Source organism: Ochotona princeps, chromosome 3, assembly GCF_030435755.1.
Source record: "Ochotona princeps isolate mOchPri1 chromosome 3, mOchPri1.hap1, whole genome shotgun sequence".
In the NCBI taxonomy this organism is placed as follows: domain Eukaryota; kingdom Metazoa; phylum Chordata; class Mammalia; order Lagomorpha; family Ochotonidae; genus Ochotona; species Ochotona princeps.
In genome coordinates, this window is record NC_080834.1 from 8,434,495 (window position 1) to 8,460,665 (window position 26,171).

Genomic DNA, 26,171 nt, shown 5'->3' on the forward strand with positions numbered 1-26,171 from the left:
GTAGGGTCTCTCCAGGGAAGACTATGAGGGGCAGAGACGTGGACACAGAAGAAGAGGAATTTGTGGTGAGTCTTTGGCAGTCTGCTACAAATTCTGGTCAGAATTCATGTATTGCACCTTTATTTATGATTGCATAGAGAACCTATAGCAGCTTAATTCCAGAAGTCAGACTTTACAGAAGGAAAATACATTTCTGAGTGGGAGATATAATCTTTTTTTAAATTATTGGTTAAAAATTAGATTCAGGGTATACTAAAAATAAATTTACCAATTCTAAGAAGAACATTTCTGGAAATACATAACGAATGTGTAAACAAAGATAAACAAAAGGTTGGGCAAGTTGTTGCAGATAGTTAAACTGAAACAGACTCTGTTCCTACCTGGATCAAGCTAATCTGGTGGATAACAGTAATAGCTGGGTCCTGATACTCTTCAGACAGTCTCAGTGGCTTTTCTCTTAGATACAGTGCACTTTTGTTCTCATATAAATGGCATACAGTGACCAACTACACTTTCATATTGAACAGGATATCAAGATAATCAAGAGTTAGTTATGTTGGAAAGAATTTTGTGTACAGACCTGTGTACCCCAGTAATTGACCTTATTCCAAGGAAATTGCCAGAAATGATTACTTTAAGAAATTCTCTAGCAACAGGGCATCACTGAGAGGTTGAATGTGAGATGATTCTCTTTGGATAAGCTTGAGAGTAAGATACTGTTATGTAACTTAGTTCTCCACACAGTGAAATTCCAGAATAATAGATTCTGGGTAACAGTAGAGGTGGATACTGTCTTCTGCAATGTAGCAAGGCTAGTATGGATCTAAAGAGACTCAAGCTACAGAGATGCCAAGAAAGGGCTAAGAAAAACCTGATCATAGAGCATCAAGTGATTATACAAATCAAGGCGTCCGTTATGAGGTGCATGTTCTCATACTCAACAAATCACAAGGTCAAGCAGACAGCAACTACCTAATCTCCATGCCCTCATACTCAATGCTGCCCTGTCCCCTGAAGAAAGCAACCAGTTTCCCATTTAGTGGCAGATTGATTGCATTGGAGCCCTACCAATATGCAGCAACAGTGTTTCACTCTGACTAGGCCTAATGTGTTTGGCTATGGGCTTGTCTTCCTTGATGCCTAGCATCATAGCTAAGGTTTTTCTAAGGTATGTAATTCTCTATGAGACAGCCTTGGATTGAGAGTAGAGGTATAAACAAGTACTCACCCATGGGCTGAACACTAAACTACAATATTACACCTTCTATGTTCCAGTTGCAGTGTCCTGCATGAGATGATTTCTTTCTCCCTAAAATTTTAGGTGCTGCTCGATTAGATCTATTTCCCAAAACAGTAATATTTCTTCCAGGAGTTAGTGTAAGAGTTTTATCTAGTAGGCCTACCACATGTGTGCATGTGTGTGTATGTGTGTATGTGTGTGTGTTCCCCATGCTGGTAGATCAGTAGGCAAAAAGAATATCTGCCTGTAGTGGCAGGATAACTGATGAGAACTATCAGGAGGAGATAGGTTGACACTACACAAAAGGAGCAAGAAGGATTTTGTTTAGAACTTTGGGGATATACTGATGCATTTTTTTTGGTATTCCTGTGCCAAATTATAATTGTGAGGGAACAAATATAGAAATTACGGCCTGGTAATCGGAAGTCACCACAGTCTGAGAGCCTTAAGAGATCAAAGCCTGGATTATTACATTGGATTATGCACTAGACAAGCAGAAGTGTGTATGAGGTTGACAGGTATAAAGACTCTGTTGTAGAAATATCCGATGTCCAACCAAATTTACAAATGTGGCCCAAGGACCATTGTAGTCTCAGCCCAAACTGTCTTGATTTACTGTAAATCCTTAAGGATATATATTTTTTTAAAAACCAGACATTATCTCAAAGAATCAGTAAATAAACATGGTGAAACTGAATTGGAACATGAATGAAACCTTGGGATATAAGTAGTGGTCCACAGTAGACCCTGGGATGTATTACTGATTTTCCTTCACAACCAGTTTTTCTCATGCTTAATGAAAGATTCCAAAGCATTGATTGTATCAAGGAATATAATCATTCCCAACATGGAGACAGCAAAACGTGATGAGGAGTGAATCTCCCGCAGGAACAATCCTCAACCAATGATGGATAATGGCAGAATGGAAAACATCCAAAAACTCAAGATGTTGGAATAAGGTGAGGACACGTTTAAATAGATGAGAAAAAATAACCAGGGTGAAGCAGAGAGGGCACATTCTAGAAAACAGGAGAGGACAGACTGACAGAAGAGGGACACATGGAGGCTGATGGCCAGAGAAAAGCAGCAGACACCGGTGTGGTGTTGCAGTGACCCGACACATCAGTGGCATTCAGCAAGTGGCGATGTGAACTCCACCCACAGTCAGAACTCCACCAGCAAACAAGTGGGAAGGGAAGTTCACCAGAAGCTCAGGGGGTGATCCCAGACAAAGAACTGCCCATCCTATTGGTTTGATTTGACCAGGATCAGAGACAGAGCAGCAGATTCCAAAGAGGTGGTGTAGGAACAAAGTAGATATCACAACTCAAACTCCACTAGAACCAAATCAGGCACCATCTTGTGTAGTGGGGAAATCACTACGGGATAGGACTGCACATGCTGTAAGCTGGGAGAAGAATCACACAAAGCCTCGGCCTAAACCTATAGCACTGGCATCTCATGGGTGGTGGTTCATGTTCCGGCTGCTCCACTTCTGTTCCAGCTCCCTGCTTACGGCCTGAGAAAATAGTGGAGAATGGCTTACGTCCCTGAAACCCTGCACTCACAAGGCAGAGATGGAGGAAGCTTCTAGCTCCCAGGTTCAGAAAAACTCAGATATGGCAATTCAGCTGTTTGAGGAGTGAACTAGCAAATGGACAATCTATCTCCTTCTCTCTCACTTTTATCTCCTTCTCTCTGTCATTATGCCTTTCAAATAATAACAAAGTAAATCTTTAAAAAAGAAGAGAAATATCAAGGATAAACCTGTACAGGGAAACTACTCTGTGTGTGTATGTGCTTTCTTTCTTATTTATTCATTTATTTATTTTTTATTAATTACATTGCATTATGTGACACAGTTTCATAGGTACTGGGATTCCCCCCACCTCTCCCCAAATCCTCCCCCCATGGTGGATTCCTCCACCTTGTTGCGTAACCACAGTTCAAGTTCAGTTGAGATTCTTTCATTGCAAGCATATACCAAGCATAGAGTCCAGCATCTTATTGTCCAGAGAAGTTCAACGGCTTGTTGGGGAGACCTTCTCTGGTTTGAAGGTAGAGCTGGCAGAGTAACGTCCCTATTAATTAAAACCCCCAACATAACATCAGCAACAATTCATAACGTTGTGGAATTAATTGACATAGTATTGAGTAACCAATTAAAAAAAAAAGCAAGTTCTTAACCACATCCTGTGACTACTTCATTGACATTTCAATTTTAGTTTATATACAACCAGGTTCTATACATCTTAAAATGGCTATAGATTACTATTCAGCTGTCTCATGTCTATTTTCAGTATAATATTAGCATTTTATAGCGTTGAAGCATAATCTTTCTGAACCTGGCTTTTTTTTTTCGGGTAGTCTAGACTGGCTTATAACTCTAACATGACATATGTCAACAGTTAAGTGCAGAACAGTTTTAGGAGGGATGTGCAGAGAAATCCTCAGTACCCTAATGAGGAGTAACTAATCTTTGTATCCCACCTAGTAAGGTATAAGTGAATCCACGCTGACTGTTTTCTCTCTGATTCTAAGCTTTTCTTGTTGTTCTCTATCTATTCTAGATTTTTTGTTTGTTTGGTTGTTTATTTGTTTGTTTTGAGGGATGTCCGGAGTGATCCTGATGGTCATTGCAAGAGGGGGTGGGGATCCCAAGTTGGAACCAAGCGAGGACCAGAGAGAGCTTCCCGCCCTAGTCCCGAAGGAAGTTTACTGTTCTGTTTCTGCAGACTGCTCAGGGCTCCTGGCTGTTGGAGAACTTACTCTTTATTGCAATGTTAATGCTGTTGCCAAACCAGCACCAAACCAAGTACAGACAAATGGCAAAGAAGCCACCAAAATGTTATAGATATCCCTTGTGGACAGGTAAACAATGAGGCTGAATGCTCTCAAGCTGTGCTTTCTCTACATGAGCCATAACCTCCATCGCCTAATTACTTTCTCCATAAGCATGAAGCCACAGCTCATAGCTCACTGCCCCATGCTTCTACATCAACAAATGTGCCTATTCATTAATATTTTAACATTCAAAATGTATTAAATGATTAATTTCCCTTTCCACAATGCATAGAAGACATTTTGCATTTCTAACTACTCACTTTTAAAGTTGTGCTTGTTTTAATAGTTTACAGGACAATCATTGGATACAAATGCTTAATATGCCATTAAACACGTGTGAAACAAGAAAATGATGCTAGTCACTGCTTATTTTCCTAGATGAAATGTAATACCTAAGAGGTAATCAAGATGTCCTGGAATATACTAAAGAAAATCTACTACCTTAATTTCTTTGGAATGGCAAATACATGACCCTATGCTAGAGAAGTCAGAAAACATAACACTATCCTTCAATCAATTCACAGCATCATTTTTCAAAATTCATGTCCATTTTCTGTTTCTAATATTAGGTTTATGAAATTCTTCTCTCTATATCATTCCCTCATATTTCCAAACATGTGAAAATTATCCATAAAGATTTTAATTGCATTGAACAACCAGTTAATCTCTGCTTCTACATATTCCACATTGCCCCATCAAATCAGAAAGCAATTCAAACCTGGTCTGCATCTAACTGGAAGCCACATTTTAAGAACTTTCTGTGAAGTACAAGGAGGCCTTCAATAGGTGAGAATAGCAAGGTAATTTAAATATCGGTGAATACAGGAATAAATTCCCGAGCTTTGCTACTCTCTTTGTTGAAACCCATTCTTTTGGAAAACCATTTTCTTTAGCCATTGGACAACAAAATGCATTGTCAAGAAATTTTATAGCAATAATTATAAAAGATGTCCATTTGAACCCATTGAGGTCTCACTGATTTTATAACACCCAGCAGACCTCCCTGCAGGAGAACACTATATTTATGTGAGCAATATATGCGAGAATTGAGATCGTAAAATTAAATGACCACATAGAACTGTCATTTATATGATGAGCGCCTACACATGTGAAGGCTGGTTTATTTTGCAGCGTCTTGCGTTAAATGGTCCACTCTCAGTGAATGTTTTTAATCACGCATTTCTTCACTCTTTTCTGCAATATTACACTTGAAGGACTGGTAAGCAGTTTGCTATGAAATGCTAAATGGTTACTGGCACTGCTATTCTGACATAAGAGCTCACTAAAATAGAAGTACAGTACATATCGTATGCAATTGTTTTATGAGAGGCATTATGGTAACTGGAATAACATTTCACCATTACCAACTGCTGAGAGAAAAGTCATTAAGATATTTGGCAAGCTAGCACAATTTTTCAACAGAACTACAGTACAAGACCTTAGAACAGCTTCCATAGACAGAGGCTGGCTGTCTCACAAGGAAAAAAGAAATCAATTCTCAAGACTTCCATATTGTTTCATTTAGAGAAGTTTATTTTCAGAACTCAATCAGGAAGTTACAGGACATGTCAAGAGTATCAGAAGGAAAACAGAAAGAGTCACGCCGTGGAAATGTACGTGAATTATCTATATCCTTCACATTTGCTTCCTGGGCATGTATGTGTGTGTGTGTGTATGTGTGTGCGCGTGTGTGTAAAAGATTAACAGCTGAGTGAATCAGTTCATAGAACATCTCTTTCTGTTTCATGCTCTTTCTCCTTGTAATTCTAAAATAAAATAAATCTTAAAAAAATCAAGCCAGTAAAGCAGCCATATTTTTCATTGGTCTGTTTCTTGATGAATACAGAAGTCCTCAGGGCATACCTGTGATGTTCATGGCTGCTCTGTGTTATTCCTATCCTGTCCTCTATGATTTAGCTTTCATTTGCCAGGATTTGATTTTTAAGATTTACTTATTTATTTCAAAGGCAGAGTTAAAGAGAGAAGCATGAGCAGAGAGTGTTTCTCCACCCTCTGGTTCATTGCAGGCTGAACAGGCAAGGGCTGGGCCAAGGCGAAACCATGAGATAGTAGCTCATTATGGGTCTTCCATCACTGGCAGGGTTCCAGATACTTGAGTCATCCTCTACTTTGTTTTTTCCCAGGCAGGAAGCTGGATTAGACATAAAGCAGCTGGGAAATGGCCACATGAAATGTCAGCATAACAGCCTAACAGCCAATGCTGCAATGTGGACCTATGTGCCGGTTTATGTCAACAATTACTGATCATAAAAGTAGACAACATCCACAAAACCACGATCGCATTTTTTAACAAATTTATTTTTTATTTATTTCCAAACTAAAGGGACAGGCGCATATAGACCAAGAGAAAAAGAAAGCATCCATCCATTGATTTTTGACTCCTCAACTGTCTGCAAAAGATAAGACAGTCCAATATTAGGAGTGTGGACCTCAATCTGGGTCTCCCACTTGACCTCCCAGGGCTCAAATCCAGACACTGATACAGGATGCGGGAATTCCAGGCAGTGACTTGTTTACCATGTCAAACACCTATGGTAATTTTAGTGTTTAATGACTTAGCATAGTTGCAAGATTATAAGATATTGTTCCTGATGGAAGTGAGGAAGAAATCCTAAGAAGGAAACAAACATGCATTTTTTGTGTGCTTCCAATACTCTCCTTTTAACCATATATTTCATTACAAACAAATGATTGTAATATCTCACATAGACGATGCAACTATAATCTATTTTGTTTTCTTCTTTATTTCATCATAGTTAATTTACTACCCGGGGAGAGAGTCTTAATTAGTCATAGAATTTCTTGGTTTTAAATTTATATTTTGGAGGAAAAAAGAGCTAGAGCATGTTGTCCTCTAATTTTACTTCTCCTGTTCTATTCCACATCCAAGTCAGGTAGTATCATAAGCTGGTCTGTGGAAATTCTGAAACCTAGGGCCCTGCACAATAGCCTAGTGGCTAAATCCTCTCTTTCATCTACCAGGATTCTGTATGGATTCTGGTTGAGTCTGGCTGCTTCACTACTCTTTCAACTGATGATCTGGGAAAGCAGTCGAGGAAGGCCCAAAGCCTTGGGACCCTGCACCAACATGGGAGATTTGGAAGCAACTCCTGGCTCATTGCTTCAGATCGGCTCAGTTTCTGCTGCTTTCGCCTCTTAGGGAGTGAACCAATAGAAAGATCTTTCTTTCTGTCTCTCCTTCTCTGTTTATATTTGTCTTTCCAATTAAAAAAATTTGAATCTTTAAAAAAATGTAAAACCTGCTCCCTAAATTCAGCCCACTATGTTGCATGGAAGCAAGAGTTAATTCCTCCCTAACGCAATAGATCTAAGCAATATTTAAATTTTTTTCTTGTATATTTCCTTTATTTCTCATCTTTTTCTATTTTCTCTTATCACCATAGAGAAATATGGCAGATGGTTTCTAAATGAATGAGTGCATAGTAAGACAAACAAATTTATCAATAATAGGAGAGACCATATAAAGCAAGAATTGCTTGAATTACTGTTTATAATATGTTTTCTATAACAACATTCATTTACTGCTGCCTCTCTGACTTTTGGCTAAGACCAAGTGAATAACGTATGTTCACTTTACCTTGCAGTAGGAAATATTTATAGTGATATTATATTCTTCCCAAATAAAGTATTGACTATGGCAGTGACCCCTGCAGAAAACATTGAAGAATATTTCAGAACTGAAAGTACTCTCTTTGCCAAGTGGTTAATGTTGTTCTTTTTTTTAATGGAGAACCTAATACCATAAAAATGCTGAACAGTAGCCCGTGGAAAAAGTTTATAACAAAAACACAAACTTTAGTTTAAAGACGGCTATGAAAAACCAGCCTAATAAACCAAACCGCTTTATTTTGTCAAAGTTTGCAAGGTCTGTGACCCTGGGGAGCGCTTAACTAAAGTCAATAAAGAAAAAATTAAATCATAAAAGTTGAATAAGTCAAAATATAAAATATTCAATTATTATTGCCTGCAGAGTTTGTTTTGTAAATATTTCATCCCAAGTCCACACTTGGCTTCCTCTCCTTCCCATCTTTTAAAGACTGTCTGGGGAATAAGCCTACGCTCCTCCACTCAGCTGCTTGACTTCCTTTTAGTACACTCATCATTTATTAAGTGATGTTTTTCAAAACAGAAGTACTTCAAGTTTTTCTTCTTCCTACTTTGGGCGTTGCTGCTTTCATTCATACAATTGCTGCAATTAGAGAGGTAAGAAGTTTCCATTAGAGAAACTGTCCATCCTTTCGGGTTTTAGACACAGTTGTCTTTCATGAAACTGCCTCCAGTAGGCTACCTTAAATGTCCCCCAAATGACATCACTCTCCCAAGATGAAAAGGATTTTGTGTCACTGAACTGATAAGAATCCACAGAAGTCATTCTCATTCGTGTTTCAATTTGTTAAATAATGTGGACACCAATGTTCATCTTGCTACTCTTTCAATTATGTGCTTATTTATTAAATGTGAACCCAAGGTGAACATCAAACAAAATTTTAGATGCAATACGTATGATTAAATATCTTAAAACTGGGACCTGTATAGTGGTCTAGCGGCTGAAATTCTCACCTTGAACACTCTGGGATCCCACATGGGCACCTGTTCTTATCCCAGCAGCCCCACTTCTCATCCAGTGCCCTGTTTGTGGCCTGCAAAAGCAGTTGAGGACGGCCCAAAGCCTTGGGACCCTGCACCCGCATGGGAGACCCGGAAGAAGCTCCTGGCTCCAGATTTCTGATCAGCTCAGCTCAGTCACTGTGCTCACTTGGGGAGTGAATCATCGGATGTAAGATTTTCCTGTCTCCCCTCCTCTCTGTATATCTAACTGCAAAAAAATTAATAATAATAAATAAATAAATCTAAAAAAGTCTTAAAAGTTGTAAGTAATTTACTAAGCTATGACAGGGCTTTATTAATCAGTAAAATTGCATGAGAAATAAACAGATTATATAAAGGTATATTAAGATTTTAGTCAAGATGTGTTGGAAAACTTATTCATTTCACTTTCTGATGTACAATGACTAGAATCCCTTATCTGATTAAACAAATGAGGTAAGAAAAAAAAACAATGTCAGGGCTGGTGTGGTGCCCCACTTTCAATCCAGTGCTTTCCAATGGTCCTGGATAAGCAATGGTAGATTGTCCAAGTGCTTGGGTGCCTATTATCCACATGAGAGGACTGGACGAAGAACCTGGTTCCCGGCTTTGGCTGGGTCCAGGCCATTGTGGCCATCTGGGGAATGAATCATAAAATGGAAGATTTTCTTCCTCTGTCTGTAGCTCTGACTTTCAAATAAATGAGCAAATAATTTTTTAAACTAAATAACGTTAACAAATTAACAAGATAAAAATGTAAATAATTTTAACATACCAACAAGATGGATTCTAAAATGGCACATAAAACATGGCAGTGATTTCATGGAGCATACTGCAGTTTTCTCACTGAAATAGCAACCTTCAATAATTATTTAAAGGAGTTAAAATAGCAAAAGTGGCAAGGAATACAATTCCAAAGGCCATTGATCCTGGAATAATATTTTATATGGCAGAATAGTAATGTGAAATGCCAATTTGGTGCAGCCAATTCATCTATTTCTAAAAGGTATTTTGTGCTGTGCCATATGCTCTCCAAGTCCTGAGATAGTTAAATGATTAACGATATGGCTCTTATTCAGTAAAACAATGCTCAATACAAAAACTGTAATTCAATTGTTTCTGCAATCATAGTTTATTATGGAATTGTTTTGTGTGCTATAGTCATGGTAGTTGTGAATTTATAGCCTCTCATATTCTGTCCAATAAAATATTCAACCATGAATTCAAATGCAGTTAAGAATAACCATCTCTGCTACAAATCCATCTGCATATAAACATGTGAAAAAATGAAAAATATTTAACATAAAAAGAACGAGGTTGAATACTTCTGTTTTACAAAACAAAAAAATCAGTGCTCCAAGGGGTATCACCAAAACGCAAGTGGGGTTGTGGTACACTGATGATGAACACTCACATCAGCTAATATGCTGTCCAAATTAGATAATATATAATGTGACTGTATCTCTAAACCTTGGTAGCTGATTGCGACATTGAATTAGAAACTTTGTTGTGCAAGTACGACAACAGGACGTGTTTACAGACTGTGGTTTGTATACAAGCCACTTAACAACAGCACGGAAAAAAATTCACTTGTTTGATGAATTAATGAAGACATCACATCTGATGTGAGATATTCTTCTATATTTGGCCTACTTTACTTATTGTTAATATCAACTTGTGTGGAAGATAATTTGCTGAGATATTAATCGGTGTAGTTTCTCTTATTCTGCACTCACAATATCTTTCAGATCTACACTAAAAAACTCTCATCACTCATTGCCATCATCCATAGCAATTACCCTTACAGGCTTCATCAGGTTTTCCTCGAAATCTATATTATTGAAAGCAGTGTGAATGGAGCTAAACGTTTTGAACTCCAGTGCCAGCTTGCAAGCTGATGACCAAATGATTTAGGGTAAGTTCTTTCGCTTCATGGATTTCAGTTTTCGCATACACAAAAAAATGCTTTCTTGTATGATTAAAGTGAGTTGATAGTTATCCATTTCTTAGAATAGTCTATGCTGTGAACATCAAAGATTTGCTAAGTGGTTGCCACTGTGTCGCAAATTCACTGATCCCAGTATCACATAACACTTCTATGATTCTTTCCACTCTCAAAGACTAGCTCCAATGACAATATGTACATACGAAAGGTGGAGTTAAGAAGTAGGCAGGGATCAAGCAGACGCCATCCACCACCAAACGCTGAGGCTCCATCCGCATCTCTCACATGCAGCTCCGTTTCTCTCCCCCATCAAATTCCCATGCAGAGGCTTGGATTCTTGTGCAACCCTCGTAGTAGAAGGTGAGGACGTAGCGTGAAGAGGTGGGATCATGTAAAGTATCCCTTGCCCTGGTCCAGTTCAAACAAACAATTTGAAATATTCTACTAGTTCAATGTCAGTGGACTCCAGACTCTGCAAAATAGTCACTGGATTTGGACTGTGTCTTTCTACATGCTTTGGTTTACTAGCCTCCCCTTGAACTCCAGAGATTCCAGCTCTTTCCTGGGTGCAACAGAAAGGCTAATCAAAGACGTGTGTGTGTGTGTGTGTGTGTGTGTGTGTGTGTGTGAGCATACAATGCCAAGACTTCAATTTTGTCTTCCTGTAATAGAATGGAGCATTCAAGCATATCAAAGGAGCTGTGCAGTTTGAATCAGAAGACCTAAATTGGAATAGGCCCTGTTACCTACCAGCTCAATGATCTTGTCAAGTCTCATAGCCTTTTGAGACCTCAATTTCCTCATATGTAAAATGAGAAACATTACCTTTGCGACCCTGCAACATTATTTTTAAAATCCAATGATATATAAATGTGAACACAATTTTAAAACTGTAAAGTGCTCTGTAATTATCAGCCATAAATCCGCAATCAGATGTCAACTGCTCCTTTGTAAATACCCCCAAAACAGTCTGAAACCTCACTAGGGAAATGCACACTTTTATATAGGAAGACAGATAAAGTTGGACAATTATAACAGCTGTTGGTCTTAGGACATTTAATTTTCCTTTTCAGTGGAAAATTCTGTTTCCAGTGTGTTTAATGGTGGTCTTAGTTTTCCAATAGATTTTCAGATTTTCATAGACTAGATGATTTATAAAGAACAGATGTCTATTGTTCATAGTTCTAGTCGACCAAATCCACAAGCAAGCAGTAGACATCTATCGGGGGCCTTCCGCCTGTGGCATTGCGGGCAGAGGCGGAAGGCTTTGAGAGGATGCAACGTGCATGTGCCAAATTATAGAAGGGAGACAAGCAAAGAAAGGAACAAAAGAGCAGAGGACAGACAAGAGAAGGAAACTTTAGTGGCCTATTTTTTTACTTCTTTTATTTTTTGTAAAGTTTATTTATTCTTTAAAATTTTTTATGATAGGGTGCTGTGTAATAGCATAATGGTTAAGGTCCTCGCCTTGGACATGCCAGGATCCCATATGGGTGACGGTTCGAATCCCGGCATCTCCACTTCCCATCCGGCTCCCTGCTTTGTGGCCTGGGAAAGCAGTCGAGGACGGCCCAGGGCCCCTGCATCCTCGTGGCAGACCTGGAGGAGGCTCTTGGCTCCTGGCTTCGGATTGGCTCATATCCAGCTCTTGCAGTCACTTGGGGAGTGAATCGACAGATGGAGGTTCTTCCTCTCTGTCTTTCCTCCTCTCTTAGTACATCTGCTTTTCCAATAAAATAAATAAATCTTTAAAATAATTCCATGGGCTCAGGGATTTCCCCTGCACCCTCTCCTTTCCCCTCTTTACCACCAATTTCCCCTATGTTATATTACGATAGTATAGTGCTTCAACAAGTCACAAGTCTGTCATTCTGCTACTTAAGTGTATCTTTAAAGGTTTCTCCTAAGCACTGTTGTATTGAGGTTTAAGCTTCTCATGCATGAACTCTAGATGATGTGTTCAAACCATAGCAATGGTCAACATGGTTCATTCAATGCTTCCTAATAAACTCATTGGGAAAGATAACAAAGGAAATAATTTATATGACCTATTGTGCTGTACTTTTTGGTGCAGGATTGAAAAAGACAATGTTAAAATATAGAAGTCCAAGGTTCTGAAATGAGAAGGCCATAGTATAAGAAAAACAGTAGTTATAGTCTCTTCCAATTAGTTTCCAAATTAAAATTTAAAAAGATGTTAATATACAATTGTTCTATTGGAAAGTTGAAAGATAAGAAAATACTATGTCCCCCGTTCCACATTCTGATAATGATAGTTGAAGATCCATCTCGTACTCAAAAATGATAAGCACATTATAAAAAAAATAGTCCTACAGCACCTTTATATATTTAATTTCATTGTAAAAATTGATGTTTATTAAGTCAAATCTTGATTATAATCTTTTATTTTTATCTCTTTCATTGCTGTTGCCTTGTGAATTGGTCATTCCACTGTCAGCCTCCCTACTGAATTTTAGTATAACAAGAGGCTAGAATCTGAATAGAGGGCCTGAACAGGAAGCAGGTACTCCAATATATGATGTGGCATCTGCACAGCATCCTAACAGTTAAGCTACACATTTACCACTACAAAAACATTCATCTATAAGTAAGTGCATACTTTAAAAAAGAAAACACTTTAGTTCTACTCTCCATATTATTTTAAGTTGCAATACCAGTTTCTTTTGTTATATGCTGCACTGAAGAATAAAAATATATGGAACTCATGAAATTCTTATCTATATATCTCAATTTTATGATTTATTTACACATTTTCACACACCTTGTTCACTTATTTAGTCCATATGTTTTTCTCACAACTGTACAATTATGAATTATACTACAATGATAATTTTATACATCTGTCCTAATTAATTAATGCAAGAGTTTCATTATGGTGTACTTTCAGGGGTAACATTTCTGTGGTACAAAGTATGTCCACTTTACTGTCTATTACCAAACTCCAGGTTATCTGAACTTTTTAACACTCCTTCCAGGAGGATGAGTCTCTGTCTCTCCCCAACTGGCGTCAGATTGTTTTACATTTTTTCCAGTGACAGGTTTCTGGTTTTAGTGTGCATTCTCCTTGTTATGACTGCATGTGGCACCTTTTCCCACACTTGTTGGCCATTTTCATATTTTCTCACATGACTTGTCCATGGGCTTTATATGTGTTCACTGTAGAGTGGCACGTCAGTTTGTCATGGATGCAGGCAGAGAACATCTTCCCCCATTCTGTGATCAATTGTTTCATGTTTACAGCTTTCAGGTAAAAGGATCCGCTTTTGCACAATCACAATCGTATTAGAATTTTCTTCGGAATGTAAGCTTTTTGTGTTAAGTAAATAACATCTTTAAAGATTTATTTATTTGAAATATAGAGCAAAAGAGAGTGAGAGCAGGAGACAGATCTTTCATCCACTGGTTCACTTCGAGGTCTGCAATTGCCCAGGCCATGTGAATTTTGAGTTTCATGAAAGACCTTAAAAGCATTATATAAGAATTATAATAAGTTTGTGGACTAACCTGGAGTGTATTTTCTGAACTTCCTTAACAATAAACAGTGGATATCACTTTCCATTTAATCAATAATCTTTTTCCCAAGCTAATACATTTTCTCCATTAGTCTCATACGTTGTATGACTATACTCTGTATAGCTTTTCTTACGTTACACAATTTATTTTATTGCTTTATTTTTGTTAGTTATTAGTGAATTTCCTATAAAGAGTCACATTGACTTTTAATATAGGTTAATTCTAATAATTACCTTAACTTTTGAATGTAGGAATTAGAAATTGACAAATAAGCATAGTTTTATTCCTACTTTTTCAAGTGTTGTTGTTTCTCTAAGCTATTTCTATCCTGTAGTTGTTTTTGATGCTGCATTGTCAATTAAATTCATCGTGCTTTGAACAGAAACCTTAAGATTAGGTGACCTGTTCTTGATCCTGACTTGATGGAAGTGTTCTCTGCTTTCTCGTGTGCTTTTGATACATGCTTTCAAACAAGCCAAGGATTTTTTTTCTCCCTTTTTCAGCAATTTTAAAAAATCAACAGTGAGTGCTGAAATTTCTTAAAAGAATTTCTCAGGATTTATTATTGTATTGTGTGTTTTCTTCTTTTATTTGTTAATAAGATATTTCGGGTTGATGGAATTTGCAAACTTGAGCTATCTTTGCATTTCTAGAGATGCCCCTAATTAGTTACAAAGTGTTTATTCATTTACTGCCAAGTTAGATTTATCATCTTTCTTTTTCTTTTCTTTTTTTTTTTTTTTGGCTGTTGGAGCATGCTTTATTTTTGTTTTTACATTTTGTTATTAGTATTATCGTTTTATAATACAATTCCATAGGCTCCTGGAATTTCCCTTATCCCCTCCCCAATTCCCTTCCCTCACCTAGTTCCTCTATATCATTACTAACATATAGTTCTTCATACACAGTCTTATGTCCTTCATTGTGGACATGGACAATGGCAGAGAGTCCAACATCCTATTGTCAAGATATAGTGAACAGTTTCATTGTAAGTCCATCTTTGTCTGGAAGCAGAAATGCATACTACATTGTATCCTCACATCTGGATGCTAGTCTCCATTTGACAGCTACTGTACATTCCCTTAAATGAAAAGTCATAATACAAAATCAACACTAGAAAGAAAAATAGAAATTTACAATGCCATGAAGCTAAATGACATGTTACTAGATATGACAGTCTCCATTACACAACTACTAGACATCCCCTTAAATGAAAAGCCACAAAACAAAATCAACATCAGGGAGAAAAAAGAAATTAACAACACCAAGAAGTTAAATAGCATGCTACTAAATGACTAACGTGTAGCTGAAGAAATGAAAATCAAGAACTTTCTTGAAGAAAATGATGCTACTGTATGATCTAGGAGTCATTGAATGATTTAATCAAAAGAAAGTGTTTTGAAGAGGTGAAACTATCAGAAAACAACAAAATCCATGTGATATAGTTTCCGCTGATCTTTGTTGGTGAAGTGTGTCTCCTCCAGACAATAAACCGATAGGTTTTGTTTTTTAATCCAGTCTACTAATCTATGAGGTTTGATTGAGTTTAAGCCATTTACATTCAGGGTTAATATTTAAGGATGGTACTTTGGTCTTGTCATTTTAGGAATGGGTTGTTCATTGGTTTAGTCTTCTGTTGTCATTTTACTGGGATGTTCTTCCCACTTGCCTTTGGTTTTGGTAGGTGCTATTCCTCTTCTCTGTCAAGAGAACATCTTGAAGTATCCTTTGTAGGGCAGGTTTGGAAGAGGCAAATTTTTTTTTAACTTTTCTTTACTGTGGAAGAATTTTATTTCATTTTCAAAGATGAAAGAAAGCTTTGCTGGATATGTTACCCTAGGCCGACAATTTTTTTTCTTTTAGAATCTGGAATGTGTCACTCCATTCTCTTCTTGCCTGTAGAGTTTCCTGTGAGCTTAATTGGCATTCCTTTATATGTCAATTAATTTTTTTCACTTGCACATTTAAGGATCTTTTCCTTATGTTCAATTGAAGAGAGCTTGATGATCATGTGTCATGGTGAAGATCGCTTTTGATCAAGCCTGTTGGGAGTTCTGTGCCCCTCCTAGATCTTGTTTCCCAATTCTTTCTCCAGATTAGGAAAATTTTTCCTTTATTATTTCATTAAATGCATTTGCAAATTCAGCTTCTCTTTCTGCACCTTCTGGGACTCCCATAACTCTTATATTTGGCCTCTTAATAGTGTCTTTCGGTTCTTGAATACTTTCTTTGGCCTGATCCAGCTCTGCTTCCAGCTTTTTGTTTGCTTCCCCCTGGTGACAGGAAATACCTTCCAATTCTGAGATTTTTTCTTCTGCTTGCTTCATTCTATTTTGGAAACTCTCCACTGTACTTTTAATTTGCTCTACTGTGTTCTTCATTTCTGATATATCAGCCTTGATTTGCTTTATTGCTTCCTGAAATTCTTTGAACTCTTGCATGTGCTTCTCATTGTTGATCAGAAGCTTTAAAATGAGTTTTCTAATGGATTCTGTGTGCCCCATTTTCTCGATGTCTTCCTCAGTTAACTCTGAGGTTGGCAAAGGGTTTTGCTCGTTTGCAGGGGAGTTTTCAGTAATATTCATTGTGCCTTTGTCTCTTCTTTTGCTCTTGGTCATTGTACTTCTGGTTATCAGAGTCTTCTCCTTGGGGCAGGTTTCTAAGCTGTGTCACACACAGGTCTACAATGCGATTTTACTTATTGCAGTTGGTACACAACTTTTTGCTTGCAGCCACTTGTGCCACAACCTCCAGCGAGTTCCAGGTCTGGGTTCTTATGTTAGATTTCCACCGTGGTCTCCATAGCTCCAGCTCTTGGCTCACCACTCTCCACCACCTGTGATACCATGCTGAGGCTGCACCGTTGTCTGTACAACCTTTCTCCCACTTCCGGTTGGAGCAGGTCCCAGGATTAGGTGGACACCAGGTGTCCTATATAATTAGGTTGCTGGTGGCGCTGATCTTGCTGGAACCTGTTGGACGTTAGGCCTGGGTACCACAGGAACCTATTTTGACCCGTACGATGCCACAGTTGGTATTATTTTCCTGCAGGACCAGTGCAATCCATGGAGCTCAGTGAGTTCTTGAGAGCTCATCACATGAGCAGTTCACTGTTGTGCCCTGCAGTCCTAAACCTATTGCCACAGTGTGCAAAATGGCGCCTGATGTACCACCACTACAGTTCTTGATCTGCTGGTCATCAGGTCTGAGGGCTACCCAGACCTGTCTTGAGTGGAACCTGTACAATGCACTTTGTTGCAGTTCACTGAGTCAGAAATGAGTTCACTCCCAGCTCAGCGTATGCTCAGTCCTTTCCCTTGCCTTTACCTCCTTACTCAAAATGGTGCTCAATTCAACTCTAGGGGACTGACTGGGATGTGAAATCCACCCTGTTCTTGCACTGTCTGTCTGGGATCTGCTGCTCTGTCTCTCCTCCTTGTGAAAACAAACAGACCAGCAGGGTGAACAGTTCTTTGTCTGGGCTTCCCTCCCAAGCTCCCAGTGAAAGTCCTTTCCCACCTGGTTGCTGGTGGATTTCTGGCTGCTGGTGGAGTCAGATCGCTGTTAGCTGAATGCCGCTGGAGTATCAGTCACTGCAACACCACACCATTGTGTCAGCTGCTTTCCTGTGTCTGTCAGTCTCCAGGTACCGCTCTGCTTTTATTCTGTGCTTTCCTATTTCCTGGAATATGTTCTCTGTGCTTCATCCTGATTAAATGTTTTTCTGTCCGTTTAAACATGTCCTTGCCTTATTCTGCCATCTTGATTCTCCTCGATTAAACATCTTTCCACTGGAGATTTTCTCATGCGTCTGTATTGATGCACCAATGAATCGATGAAGTAGGCCTGATTTTTTTTTTTGGTGGTGTTCTTGTTTGCATGCTATTTGTTTTTTGGTTTTTTTTTTCTTATTATCACCTAATTGCTGTGGCATTGCTAAATAAGGGTTTGGTTTCTACTGTACTGTCATTATCATCCAAAATATTTGATACTTTGCAAACTAGGTAACATTTTATCTCCCCAGCCTAATTTCTTTGGATTGATTTTCTTCATCTTAAGGCTTTAAGGTTGTGATGGACATTTGTTACCTTACCAGGAGAGGAGTATATCCAGTTCTATAATTCACATACCAGCTTTACCTTTTCTGAAGCTTTTATCATCTGCTCAGTTCCTACCTTTTCAGGTTTTCTCTGGTTTTGGGCTCCAAAGATGTCACCTTCATATTTTAGACAAGTTGTGTCCTTTTGATATTCCCGTCTAATAGTTTATCTCTGCTTAATAAACTTTTCAAAGCAAAGGGTTCTATTAACACTTGAATTATTTCACAAATCTAGCCTAGCACCTATAAAACTTAATTTAGTTTTACTATTTCATAATGTGGTGAATTCATTTCCTGGGCCATTATATTAAAACGTTGTGAACTGAATGCTTTAAAAAATAAAAGTGTATTAGTTCACAGCTATGGAAGCTTAAGTTCAGAATTTGCTTATCTTGGTTCTTCTCACTGTTAAGATCATCTTCCTTGACTCTGTGCCCTCTGCTAGTGCGCTGCCAACCCTTGGCAAGCCCTGGCTTTCCTTGCTTCAAAGCTGTGGCACTTCAACCTCTACCTCTGTGTTCTTACTCTGTCTTGTTTGTGTCTTCCTCTTATAAAGACAGAAATTGAACTGGATTGTGGATCCACCTAATGAGTTAGATTCGGCAATATTACATATGCAAAGACACTACACCTCAACAAAATCACATGTAAGTGCAAGTAAGGATTCGATCTTCAACACATCATTTAGGAAGAAATATCTCAATCCACACACTAAGTATGTACTTTTTAAAATTGATTACATAGCATTATGTGACACAGTTTTATAGGCACTGGGATTCCCCTACCCCTCCCCAAGTATATACTTTCATAATTACAGATTAAACTCAATATTCAATGTCATACATAATCAAACTTATGTTTGTATATATAGCCTTTGTCCCATTGTATATTCCAATGTATAGAAATATATGTACAGAAAATACAGTTATTTGTATATTTCTAATGTTTTTCTGGCACTCAGTTTCTGAAAATCTTTTCAACCGTGGCCTGGCTGTCTTAATTCTACATACCATTACATTCTTTGCTTAAATTTAAACTATACTCCTGGCTTATTAACTGAGCTAAAGGCGGTCAGCCCGAAGGGCCCCCACTTCTTGTTCTAATAGTCACAAAGTGCCTTTAGAAGAACAGTCTGTCAACACAGTTGCTGAACACTGCTAGTAGAAGATAATGCTGAGCTCTTTTAATGTAATTCTAACCTCACACAATTTGTGAAAATCTAGTTTAAAAAAGTGATTGTCACAGATTTTTTAAAAAGGCATAAAAATTCACATACAGCAACATTTCTCAATAAATAAAAAATCAGTGAATAAGAAATGAAACAACTGGGAAGCTAGACTAATGAAATACATGACAAAGTGATTGAGAAATGCATTATGGAGTATAGTATGCAAATGTGTGTACTAATGTTTAATGAACTTGTATATTTAAGATTGTGTATCATCAATAAATACATGTATAGGACCTATCTGGCACATCCATGTATTGAGTTCTTTAGGTAAAACATCATATTAATTTTAGGTGTATAACCTCTGTTAAGAGCTTGAGAAACAGGTTGATGAAAGGGAAAATGCAAATTTCTTCTATCATCAGCAAACTATAACATTGTTTCTATGTTATCCTTTTTGCCTCAACCACTGGTTACAATTAACTTCATTAATTGTAAAAATCAGCACATATTAACCTGGATAAGGGCATTTGTTTTCACTGATGTTATTTTGTGGGCATTTTGCACTCTTTGTACGGCAGAACTACAAGTTCCCCAGAGGAAAATCTCCAGGTCATTATCTTGTGATTATTCAAGTCAACAGAAGAGCAAAATCTAAGTTGTCACTGATAGAAGTTAGCTAATTCACTTTCATTTATACCTTGACAAAAGTGCTATTTCTCTACCTCTCCTGCTGGACTATGCTCGCTGATTGGTCACCAAAGCTCTAAAAGTGCCAATTAAAATAAAATAGTTAAACCTGAAATAAGTATCAAAGTATAGCTTAGGAACAATGTGAGAGCATATATGATCGTTAGCAGCACCTGCAGCCTACCTTGCTCTGCCTATGATGCCTGACTCACAGCCATCTCATGGTAACACAAAAGGCTGGAAGTGAAATCAGAAACTTCAACTTTCTTGGTGATATTTCAATTCAATTAGCTACCAAGTTTTAACCTAACGTTTAATGTCTATGTTTATAAAACCTCAATACTTCAACTCTCAGATTTCTCTGTTATTTGACTATAGTCCAAGTATGATATTCTCCCTATGTGGTGGTGGAAAAAAACTATTTTAAAAGTCAAGAATAAGTTACTTATCAAATATGTGTCTCTTTTTTCTGTGAAATGAGGACTGCTCAAAGTGTCACTCTCTCTGCTGCACCTAAGGTACATATTGTTCTGTTTTTGTTGTTGTTGTTGTTTTGTTTTCCTTTTCTTTTGTGGTTAGGGTTTTTGCACAGCTTTCTCTATCAACCTTTGCTATATTGCTTTTATTCCAGAACCTATACTCTAAAGTAGAGTTGTCTTCCCTACTCTTACTGTATTCAGTATACAATGGTGTAAAGGGACAAGATAATTACAGGAAAGTTTATCATTTAGAAAAGGAAAAAAGCGGCCAAAAAAACCAGAGAAGTTGCCCCACAGCCTGCTAGAAATCCTTCAGGGTCCGACATTCTGAAAGACCACCACCTTGCTCCACCATCCCTTAAGGCTAATGCCTGCTCTGAATGATTCCTTGTTGTCAGTTATCTTGCTTGGACACATTGGAAGCATATGACAGAAAACACGCTCTCTTTGAAGCTATATAAATGTTATAGACTAGTTCCTGCATTAGCAAGGTGGCAAGAATAATTTTTCAGTTAATCATATTTCTATTAAAACAACTACCTGTATTTAATAAAAACAACAAGGGAGTGGGTCGCTATCATCTGGCTTTCTCTCCGAAAGTTTTCTAAAAAGAGAAGGATGGAGAGGGATCGGGGAGGAGGGACAGAAAGAAGGGGGGAGGAAGGAACATTTCAATTGGATAAATATTCTTGAATTAACTTAAAATTTGTAAACAAATTAGAGGATGTACCCTAAACGTGCACATGGCAAAGTTGGCTCAGTTCGTCCAAAGAGAGAGAGAGAGAGAGACATTCAACGTGGTAGCATAAATTTTGCAGCTGAGTTTTGTCGTAATCACTGTGAGAATGTGCACATCTAAGATGACTCCAGGGTCATTTTTGAATATTTTAAAAACTATTATTATAAATCTAACGTTGTAGTTTTCCATTGTGAGAACTCCTTGACTAGAGGTAGTACACGTTTAAAGCCCTTTTTAAAATCAATCCATTTATTTCAGAGGTTCTGCGATAGCTAGCGCAGATTTTAAGGTATAATTGGTAAATCCTCCCAGTGATTCTAGATCTGCTTTCTGATTCCTTTACATTTGTTCTCAGGTTTTCAACACGTTGTTAAATAACAATCTCTCTCTCTCTCCAAGTCTCCATCAGTCAGTCTTTCACATAAATAAATAAGTAAAACTTATTCGTTAAAATACATATGTGTGTATTTCAAATTTTCCATATGAGCATCAGGTTTGAATGCTTCCAAACCTAACATGTCACTTCAATTTCTCTTCAGGACTCATGGAGTTCCTAATTTACATTAACCGTGAATCCTGGCTTAGCAATAGGCCAGCTAGCTCTGTCCATGGGTTCGGATACATATTAGTTACGATATTTAGATTAGTTACGATATTTAGATTAGTTACAAGAGCTTAAGCTGAAAACGTTTTTGAAGCTTATTGTAATGACTGCAAATGACGCTGAGAGGAAGTGCTGAGAGGTGAGGACCGAATCCAAAGACTTTATTGTATTGGAAGCTATAACAGACTGCAATGCAATTAATACAATTTTCAAAAATTGAAAACAGTTTCTTATCTGGTAACGTGGCATAGAGAAAAACATTGAATAAATCATGAACTCTATAGAAGCACAGTTATGGTCCAAAACTTGCATATTATGGACATCGGGGTCAGTAGTTAGTTGTGGGCACAAACAGTAAACAGATGGCACTTTAGCAGTTGATTAAAGGCAAAATAACAGATGATATATATGCCCTCATAGCTCATCTTATCAATACAAAATGCCTGCAACATACATCAAAGCATTTTCTCACCAGCTATTTCCAGCACATGGCAGTTGGTAAATTGACTATGGAACAAAGTGGAGAACAAGGTGAAATGTAGAATATAGGAAAGTTATGGTTTCTATTCTGATTCTAGTAAATGTTAAAAATGAAAGCAAATAAGTCACAGACACTATTAATTTGAAAAAACTGAGTCTGGTTCTGATCTATACAGGAGTTATCAGCTTTATTATTATTTTGAAATTGTGTCATGTCTTGGGCCTGGCGGCGTGGCCTAGCGGCTAAAGTCCTTGCCTTGAACACCCCGGAATCCCATATGGGCGCCGGTTCTAATCCCGGCAGCTCCACTTCCCATCCAGCTCCCTGCTTGTGGCCTGGGAAAGCAGTTGAGGACGGCCCAATGCATTGGGACCCTGCACCCGTGTGGGAGACCCGGAAGAGGTTCCAGGTTCCCGGCATCGGCGCACACCGGCCCGTTGCGGCTCACTTGGGGAGTGAACCATCGGATGGAAGATCTTCCTCTCTGTCTCTCCTCCTCTCTGTATATCTGACTTTGTAATAAAATTAAAAAAGGAATAGCAGCTAAATTGTGTCATGTCCTAAGAGCTAGAATCAGAATTAAAAAAATAATAATAATTCTGAATGGATTCTGAAAGCTTTTTTAATCAGGGAGCTCCCAGTAATTTTAGGCATATAAATAAGATCAGAGTGATGACCTGAGGTTTCATTCAAAGAGGATTCAAGCATCAGAAGGCAGATTGACTTTATGACTTGCCTCCATTGCCAGGTTTCTCTCATTTTAGTTTATACACAACCAGTTGCTATACACCTTAAAATAGGTATAGGGTACTATTCAGCTGTCTTGTGTCTATTTTCATTTCTATCTTTAGCTGCTTATAGTATTCAAGTGTGATTTCTACTGCACTTCGCGAATTTTAGGCTAGTCCAACTAGGCTTATAACTCAAACATGCCAAAAATTCATAATTCAGGAGAACAGCTTTTTGGGGGGGTTGTGCAGAGAAATCTTCAACACCTTAGTGAGGAGTAACTAGTCTTTTTGTCCTACCTAGTAAGGTATATGGGAGTCCAAGCTGACTGTTTCCTGTCTGTTCTAAGCTTTCCTTATTGGTCTCTGTCTATCTGATCTAATTTTTTGCGTGGGTCGGGGGGATCCAAAGCAACTCTGATGGTCATTGCAAGAGAGGGTAGGGATCCGAAGCTGGAACTAAGTAAGGACCAGAGAAAGCTCCTCTCCTGAGTCCTGAAAGAAGTTTACTGTTCTGTTTCTGAGGACTTCTTTTAATATGTATTTTCACCCAATTGATATAGTAGAAGTAGCTAAATAAACCAATTCCACCAAAAAAAAAATGCCAAATATTGTTCTGTAATAATTGAAGCTCATCAATGGAGTTGCTTATTGGATTTCTTGTGGGCATAACTCTGGTTAAATTGCATCCAGATTCTTGCCACCTCATGTGAAAGTGTCCAGTTTATTGCAGGGATGGGAACCTGTTAATTATCAAAGGCCATTGGATATTTACAACACCATTTATGAGCCATACAAATTTATCAGTTTAAAACTTAGCCTTGTACAGACAATATCAACTTGCATTGGAGTCAGATCAATCAATTTTATGCTCTTTGTTAGGCCCAGAAGTCAAACATTCAGCAAAGCCGAAGTATATACTTAGAAAATAAATGTGAGCAAGCTCTGCCAAAAGATGAATAAAACAAAAGAGCCTCAACACCTTTCAAATCATCCTTCATTATTATCAGGAGGTATAAGGGATGGTGGCTTGAGTAGTGCTTAGTTGAATATTTAAAGAGGGAGGGGTTTGGGAGCAAAATTTGAATATCCACCCACTGCCATGTCCTTCTTTGGAGAGCATCAAGGTTTGATTGTGGGAGTCCTAACCATGCTCATTTCTTTATAATGGCATTATAGTGGTGTAAAGGTCAGCTCAGGGACACAGCCTGTAGTCGTGTTGAACATTTCCACTGGAGTCTGGCTCTAAGCTTGCCATGTTGTGGCGCTTATGGTTTCCACTAATTGTGAGGTACAGAAAGGTCTGGACAGTGCCCATATGGAGGTTTCAGTAGTGCACAGAGAGGAGTGTGGCCAGCCAGTGCATGGAAAGGGGATTGGGTGGTGACGACAGGCATGCCATCCTGACCAGCAGAGCTGTGGCATAGGAGCTGGATGCAGAAGTGGTAGCTGTTGCAGCTGCTGTTCCATCTAGCCCAAGGCTGATGCACGTGCTGGCTGGCAATGTCATGTGAAAGTGAATCATACAGTGGGATGTGCTGGGTTGCAACGGGGCCATGCCATGGAACATTAGGTCTCTCTACCAGCTCTTCAACAGTTCATCCCACATCAATTTCACAAAACCAGGTAAGTGAGGCTTGTCTGCATCTTAGGCCTAGAGCATGTTTTCTTGACCTGGAGAAGGACTATGACCTCAAATTAGTTTAACCCTTTATCCTGTTTTTAGATTTTGTTTTTCCCTTCACTGATAATTTTATTTCCTCATCTGCACATAACCGATGACTCATTCTCCACTGCTAGTAGTAATGATTAGAAACTTGATTCTGTGGATTTATTCAAAGGTTTGCAAACCATTTTTGTAGAAGGCCAGATGGTAAATATTTTAAGCTGGAAAGCCATATGGTCTTAGTGGCAAGCAGTCAACTCTACCATTATGGTGCTTTTGGAATCCATTTGGTCTGCTACAGAAAAAGACTGTACTTTGGGCAGCTTAAAAAAGAAAACAACATTTTTTCCCATAGTTCTAGGGTGTGAAAAGTAAAAAATTCAAAGTGCCAGAAATTTCTTCTCTGATGAGGTCCCAGTTGACTAGTTCGTGGATGGCCTTTCTTAATTGTAGGCTCACAACATAGAAGAGGTTTCAGGGATACCTTTGAGCTCTCTTAGGACACTAATCTCATTCAAGAACAACTCACCTCCTAAAGACCTCACCTCCTGACACTACCACATTGGGGGTTGTATTTCAACAGATGAATACAAACATTCAGACTAAAACAAACTTACGGCATGCACAAATGAATAAACATGATAGGGTCAATTCATTTTGACTGTAAACATTAAATTTAAATTGGTTGTACTTTTCATGTGTCCCAAAATAATTCTTTTGATTTATTTTTAAACATTTCAACATTTATAATCCCCTTTTGTGTATCATTCAAAGATGGGCCTTACACGCATGGTAGTTTGCTAAGCTTGGTATGTTTAATGAGTGATATGGACATTTATTTTTAGTTGAGGGACTAGAACATCTAGCCTAGAGTCTTTTCAGCTGTTTCTATAATTGGGGCTGAAATTGACTGAAAAATTTACAAATCCAATGGGAAAACAATATATAGGCTCTGGGGCTGCCGTGTTCTTCCACAAGGTCCACTAATCACCACCCCCCCACATTGATGTCCCCTCCAGTTTTACAATGGATGTCCTCCATGAACAGTAATAAGCCCATCATGCTGTTGAAGTGTTCCCCAACATTCTCAGGGAGTCCATCATCTTACTTAAGATATATTTAATTCTTTCACTGGAGTCCATCTCTGGTCTGTATGCATAGAGACAAACAGTACTTTGTCTCCATAACTGAACATATCAGACCCTGCTACACTTGCCATTATATCCCCTAAATGATGCCTTGATCTTAAATAAGGGTCAAAATATCATATCCCAAGTCCAGCACAGTAGCCTAGCAGCTAAAGTCCTTGTCATATGGGAGCTGGT